Source organism: Haliotis rufescens, unplaced genomic scaffold (assembly GCF_023055435.1).
Source record: "Haliotis rufescens isolate VD_foot unplaced genomic scaffold, xgHalRufe1.0.p SCAF_18, whole genome shotgun sequence".
NCBI classification, from domain to species: domain Eukaryota; kingdom Metazoa; phylum Mollusca; class Gastropoda; order Lepetellida; family Haliotidae; genus Haliotis; species Haliotis rufescens.
In genome coordinates this window covers 21,384,470-21,391,534 of record NW_025963868.1, presented here as the reverse complement: position 1 = coordinate 21,391,534, position 7,065 = coordinate 21,384,470, and the positions used below count along the sequence as shown (strand labels likewise).

Here is a 7,065-nt window from a genome sequence, read left to right as displayed (position 1 = left end):
ATGTCCTATCATTGTCTGGACGCAGTCGCATACGTTCGTAACAGATTCCTTCGGAACGGGAAAGGTCCAGAGAGGTCGGGCAAGCACTCCCGACAGTAGCAGCGTCCCGTAACATTCGGGAAATCAGCCGATTTTGTTTAATCGGATTACAATCGTGACCATGTCGTGACAGATTCTGCTGTATCGGATCAAAATCGTAACAATGTCCTGTGTTGTCTGGACGGTGTCCTGTGGATCGCGACGCTGTCGTAATGAACGGGCATGATTTGGAGAAATTGTTTATTGCCCGGACTATCACGTGACTAACGGATGTCTTCCGTTAGGGTCGGTTCACTGTCCGGTCACTGTCTGATCTCTGACGGATCGCATTCGGGAGAATCGGGATGCTGTCGGGACAGATTCGGTCGTATTTTACCAAGTGAAAGATTCACATCGGATCAGATTCGGATTGAGAACGGGAGGATCGGGACGAATTCGGCTGGAAACGGCTGAATCGGGACGCTTCCTGAGCAATATCTGATTGCTGTCTGGATTAAATAAATGTTTTTACAAAATTCCCGCCACGAATCACAGGATCTTGATCAGAATTTTGACAGTTTTTAATCGTCATTGGTCCAGTCAAGGACGGCAGGAAAAATCCTGAATGTGTGATTGAGCACTTACATAAGGCTAACACTACTGTTCAAACCGACGTCCAAACGCAGCTCACTCACTCTCTCATCTCGAAAAACACCCTTATACCACTGGACGACCCCTTCAGTGTGTATAAATACAAACACAGTACCTCAACCTACTGAAAGAATAAAACAGTATATATAAGAAGGTTCATCCCACCCATGCAGCCAACACCACCTCCCACCCTGGCCATTGGACCAGCCCTCCATATTCCCTAGCCCCACGTCGACCTCCCAACCCACCCATCCACCGCCCCCTCAGTAACAAACCAACCGTCTCACCAAACACCGCACCTCCCCCTCCCCACTCGCCCTTCCCGCCGCTACTTCACCCCTCTCCCCTTCCTCCTGCCCTAGCGTCACCACAAGACCCAAGCCCGCCCCTTACAGCACCCCAACACATCCTATCCCAGGACCAGCATTCATCCGCAGAGCAAAGGTCAATTTGCGAAGTCTTCTCATGCCATCATTCCCCGTCTGTGGCCACCATCAATGCCAGTACCCCTAGCGGAGGGGAGTTACACTATCGGCCGTCTCATTCTGCACTGCCTAGTGATCGACTGTTAGGAAGCTATCGATTCGATCCCGAAGACTGGCTTGTTCTATTACCATAGGGCAATACCACTCCGAGTCTACCTTAGCATCAAAGTCGGGAGATTTCTGTTCCTACGGATGGTTTTCGGTACCTTACTTGTTGGACTATCCAGGTAAGTTCGTGTTTGAGTCTTCTGCATGGCGTCTTTTACAAAACCCTGTTTTAACCGAGCACTGATCTATCAGACCTTTCTAAAGCTGCTGATGGCTGCAATCTCCTGGTCCGGCCCAGGAGGTGATTAACTTGTAAACCGAAATACAATCGCCTGTCATTATACCCTTCGGTTGTTCGACGTTGGGTTAAAATACTGAAAGACTTGATGCTGCTGAAGCCCTGTTTGGCGTATTGGAGAATTGTCGTTCTTTTTACAGATACTTTGATATGTCAAATCTGTTTCATTTTAACCGTTGATTTGAACGACATGCGTTGATGTGTAACGGCAAATAATTACATTGTGTGGCGTACTGATATGAGCGAATGCGTATGTATGTATAAGAACACGTTCTACAAAGAAAGTACATTTGCAAGATAGTTTAGTCCTAGCATTGATCTCTTCTGTGTGTATGTAATTCCTAGATTTAAACACCCCAAGACATGCGAGAGGGCAATTAGGTCCAGATTCTGTTGCTTTGATACCTAGAGATTATTACATCAAACAGTACATCGTTATCTGAGTAATAGCTGAAACTACAAATATTGTCGTTGTAATTACTGGGAACGTCTTAGCAAACCGTTTAGACGATGAAACCTTGTTTACAATATATTTGGCAAAAACGGTGGCGTAAATTGGCTTTAATCATGACCTGGTCGTTCTATTTCGTAATAATATCAAAATGTCAAAATAGTTTTCGCTTGATGTCGAAGCCAATTTCATCAGTAGCATGGCGACCTTGAGGTATATTTGATCAATTTAAGAGAGCTTCAGATATTAGGCAAGAAGCCTTCTGTGTCAGCCAGCAGCTGACGGACCGCAAGCAATAATTAACGCTAATGCGTCCATGTTTGGGGCGTATGGTCGAGATATCAGAGCCCTGGGCTGGATATATTGCAGAGTTTTAAACCACAAATTCATTTTTTATCGTAGTTAAAATGACAATATCTATTTGAAGAGCGACATCGGATTTTTGGCCGCGGGCTGAGGAGAGCGTGTTGGCTGGAAAGAATTTAAAAGATGAACAGATTAAATAATTGTCATGTTTACATTTGAATTGCAGCTGGAATAATGAAGACAAGTCATGATAACGGTATATTGTTGTTCGTGTGCCGCTTAAGTATACGCTAATTTAGTCGGTATTTGTATACTGGCATGTATTTATTGAAAAGTCTCTGTCACGATTTGTTTTTGAAGGTGATTTATATAGGCTGTGTATAAGGAAGTGTTGTTATTGAAGAACGTGTAAGAAGCGCCACATAGTCGTACATTGTTTGGTAATGATTTGGAGAGTGGATTTGCGGAAGAGTGTATCCCTTATATCATACTGTCGGTTATAACCTACATCACACGACCATCCGTCTCATAATTACCCATGTCTCATGATTATCGGTCACATTCACGTGATAACCAGTATCACATAGTAACACATGTCTTGTGACTACTGGTCACATAGTAACTCGTGTCTCATGCTTATCGGTCACATTCACGTGATAACCAATATCACATAGTAACACATGTCTTGTGACTACTGGTCACATAGTAACTCGTGTCTCATGGTTATCGGTCACATTCAGGTGATAACCAGTATCACATAGTAACACAGGTCTTGTGACTACTGGTCACATAGTAACTCGTGTCTCATGACTATCGGTCACATTCACGTGATAACCAATATCACATAGTAATTTATGGCTATTGGTCACATAGTAACTCATGTCTTGTGACTATTGGTCACATAGTAACTCATGTCTTGTGACTATTGGTCACATAGTAACTCATGTCTTGTGACTGTCGGTCACGTAGTAACTCATGTCTTGTGACTGTTGGTCACATAGTAACTCATGTCTTGTGACTTTTGGTCACATAGTAACTCATGTCTTGTGACTGTTGGTCACATAGTAACTCATGTCTTGTGACTGTCGGTCACATAGTAACTCATGTCTTGTGACTATTGGTCACATAGTAACTCATGTCTCGTGGCTTTTTGTCACATAGTAACTCATGTCTTGTGACTGTCGGTCACATAGTAACTCATGTATTGTGGCTATTGGTCACATAGTTACTCATGTCTTGTGACTGTCGGTCACATAGTAATTCATGTCTTGTGTCTTTTGGTCACATAGTAACTCATGTTTCATGACTGTCGGTCACATAGTAACTCATGTCTTGTGACTGTTGGTCACATAGTAACTCATGTCTTGTGACTGTTGGTCACATAGTAACTCATGTCTTGTGACTGTTGGTCACATAGTAACTCATGTCTTGTGACTGTAGGTCACATAGTTACTCATGTCTTGTGACTGTAGGTCACATAGTTACTCATGTCTTGTGACTGTTGGTCACATAGTAACTCATGTCTTGTGGCTATTGGTCACATAGTTACTCATGTCTTTTGACTGTTGGTCACATAGTAACTCATGTCTTGTGACTGTCGGTCACATAGTAACCCATGTCTTGTGACTGTTGGTCACATAGTAACTCATGTCTTGTGACTGTCGGTCACATAGTAACTCATGTCTTGTGACTGTTGGTCACATAGTAACTCATGTCTTGTGACTGTCGGTCACATAGTAATTCATGTCTTGTGTCTATTGGTCACATAGTAACTCATGTCTCATGACTGTTGATGACATAATAATCCTTAACTCATCACATGACTATCATCACCACGTATCTCACGACCAGTGGTCACCTAATAACCCACATGTCTCGTGTTAAGGACAGTATGTCCATGTGTAGGACCTGCGTGTTCATGTATTGGTCATGTGGCTTTGACGTGAACATTGGCGGCAGTGACACTGTGTTCGTGCGACACGTGTCGACCACCCGTTGCTTGTATGCATATTTAACTCATCGTGTTCATGTCCCACATTATACAGTAATTAACGTGTTGTCTTTCAACTCAGTTCAGTCAGGAAGGGAGACACAGGTCCGTGCTGGGATGTGGAGAGCGGTCCCTCCTTGATTTCCTCATATATTTGTGATGCCATTCAATTCACGCTGAGTGTAGCCTTTTCTTTGTAATAGAAATGTTCTTTTGAGTAATGTTCATAGCCAAAACAATTATGCTGAATGAGGGCCCCATCTTCGTGAATGGAAATCTAAAAGAGTATATATATCCCCCGGTTTTCAGTCTGCCATTTCATTGCCTAGATACCGTTAAAGAAATGGGGCAAAGAATCGCACTCAAGTGACCTTTGATACCACATGCAAGAGATGGAGAAATTCTGTGTATGATCCAAAGTCATTCTTTCTACTTGCTAACTTGTTCACTTTATGATCGTCACAAACCAGTGACTTGATTACATGTAAGAGATCGCAGCTGAAGAGGTTATGATTCACTCGAATGTGTGTTACTTGTTAATCCAGACACCAACTTACGTCGAAATCGTCCGGATTAACAAATGCCGGATCAACGAATCATGGATAGGGTGACAATGGTACAAGTGGAAGCGTTCATATAAATAAGAGTGATAGGCCGGAAAAATAAAATTACAAATTAAAATATCCTCCAGGTTCTGTGTGTGTGTGTCCGCTTGTACAAGTCCGGACTGATGCCGATTTATAGTACCAGCTACCATGCCGCAGTTTAACATGAATACCCCACTCAGACACAGTATACTGACTCTGAGCCGACCAGTCCTTGTTTTAGCCCATTAATGCTGAGTACCAGGCAAGGTAAAAACAAGTACCATATTTTAATGTCTTTTGGTATGACGCGGTCGGGGATCGAACCCCGGACCTTCCGCTCTCCGGGCGGACGCTCTACCACTAGACCACGGAGGCGGTCTCCAGGTTCCAGAAGGTCATTATTGCCGGAAAAGGCGACTACAAAAAGGCTAGGTTGTCTGGTCTAGACTATGTAAAGGCCGCTTTGGTACAGATGGCAGTATGCCGACACGGATCCTTGCATTGAAGTCGCCGTAAACGACTGGGGCACACAGAGCCGACTGTGACTACACGCGTGACGTCGTACCCGAACGTCGTCTACCCCAAGGTCTACAGCGTCTGCCGGAGTGTGGAATGTCGGTGGTTTGATCCTCGGCCGCGTCATACCAAAAGACGTTAATTATGGTACGTGTTGTGTCCAAGCCTCGCGCTCGGCATTAATGGGATAACGCAAGGACTGGTCGGACCGGTGTCATTATATGTGTCTCTGAGACAGAGACAGAGAGAGACGTCGTTATGAAATCTTAACCACGACGTTAACCCCATTTTCAGCTCACCCAACGCCTTGTTACGGTACTCATGCTGTCAATCACTGGTTTGCTTGTCCAGGGTTGTGCATCTACAGACAGGTCCATGTAGCTGCAATATTTCAGGCCCATGCTTTGATTTGCATCGCTTGGTTTAAATGATGCTGTTTATTAAAAAAGATTATTTGCAAGTGTCCACCCATCACTATCCTAGGATGACCTCGTATTTCAGTGAACGTCATTTCTCCTTAAGTTAAACTTGCAACACCCAGAGTGGTACCAGAACATAGACAGCGTCCATAATAAAACCTAATTACGAATCTATTAACATCAAACATTTATCAATTTGTCACGAGAAGGACATGCATCAAAGTAAATTTAAATATCTTGTCTGGTATAGCGCCACAATGCAATATCCAGGTTCTGGGCCGGTTTTAAAGAAGGGTGGGGACCTGATCTTGTGTATATATGTCAACTGCAGGCGCACCTCCGTGTCATGAAAATGTCATTGCAGTGTTGTAGCAATATATTTTGGTCCAATCAAAGAAGGAAATATTGGCCGGGAATTTTCGCCCATACCTGATTTTCAATTATAATAAATACTCTGGACCAATTCCACCGACTTGATTTCGTTTCGAAAGTGACGTCATACCCCATCCCTCCGACCCAAACTAGGCACTGACTTTCTCTCGCTCATGAGAGTATTTGATTGGGTGGCTAATTTTAGCTTGCGGTATTCGAATCGGGCTCAAAACGAGGGGCTTTGAAGATATCAAAACTAAATAATGGAGGATGTCACCATTCCCTTGATACACCAAATGGTAAATATCATAAGGACGACTCGGCTCAAGCCTATTGGCAGTCCCAGCTAATTTGTTTCAAATGATTCAACTTCTCGCCCAAATGTGCGTGTGCGCGTGTGCGTGCGGGCGCGTGCGTGTTTGTGTATTTATTTCTTATTTGACGCCTACTCAATACGCAATATTCCAGCTTCATGCCGGCGGTATGTAAACAATCCAGTGATTAATATTGTAAGCAACGATCCAAACAATGAACAATATTCGAACCGACGGTCATAGGATCCTGGCGGGCCCGAGAGCCATAATCTTTACAACGACTTTTGACGCAAAAGACAACAGGGCCTCCTGTGTTCACAGAGAACATGTCTCACACATGCAATTGCAATACCAAGGCGCTGTCTGTTAATGATAGCCACGTGGTTACAGCGTTCGCTGGGCACACAAACGGTCCGAATTCGATGCCTAACATTGGTACATGATAATGCTGGAACAGCTCTAAAACGGCGTAAAACCCAATTCACTCACTCACCCAATGGGCACAACTGGTCTAGTGGTCCCGATTATGATCCTTGAATTGTCAGCACCATTTCCATCCTCGTTGGTTCCACAGCATGATCGTGGGTTCGAATCCCGGTTCGCCCCGATC

General features: G+C 44.0%; 1 protein-coding gene across 1 annotated transcript in view; it reads left to right on the top strand.

Moving 5' to 3' along the window:
- Positions 1-1,175: 1,175 nt before the first annotated feature.
- Positions 1,176-7,065, top strand: part of LOC124148004 (D(2) dopamine receptor-like) — a 375,182-nt gene continuing 369,292 nt past the window's right edge. Inside the window, exon 1 of the mRNA XM_046518924.2 lies at positions 1,176-1,381. The gene's annotated coding sequence lies outside the window, so the exon portion shown is untranslated. The remainder of the gene's footprint in view (positions 1,382-7,065) is intronic.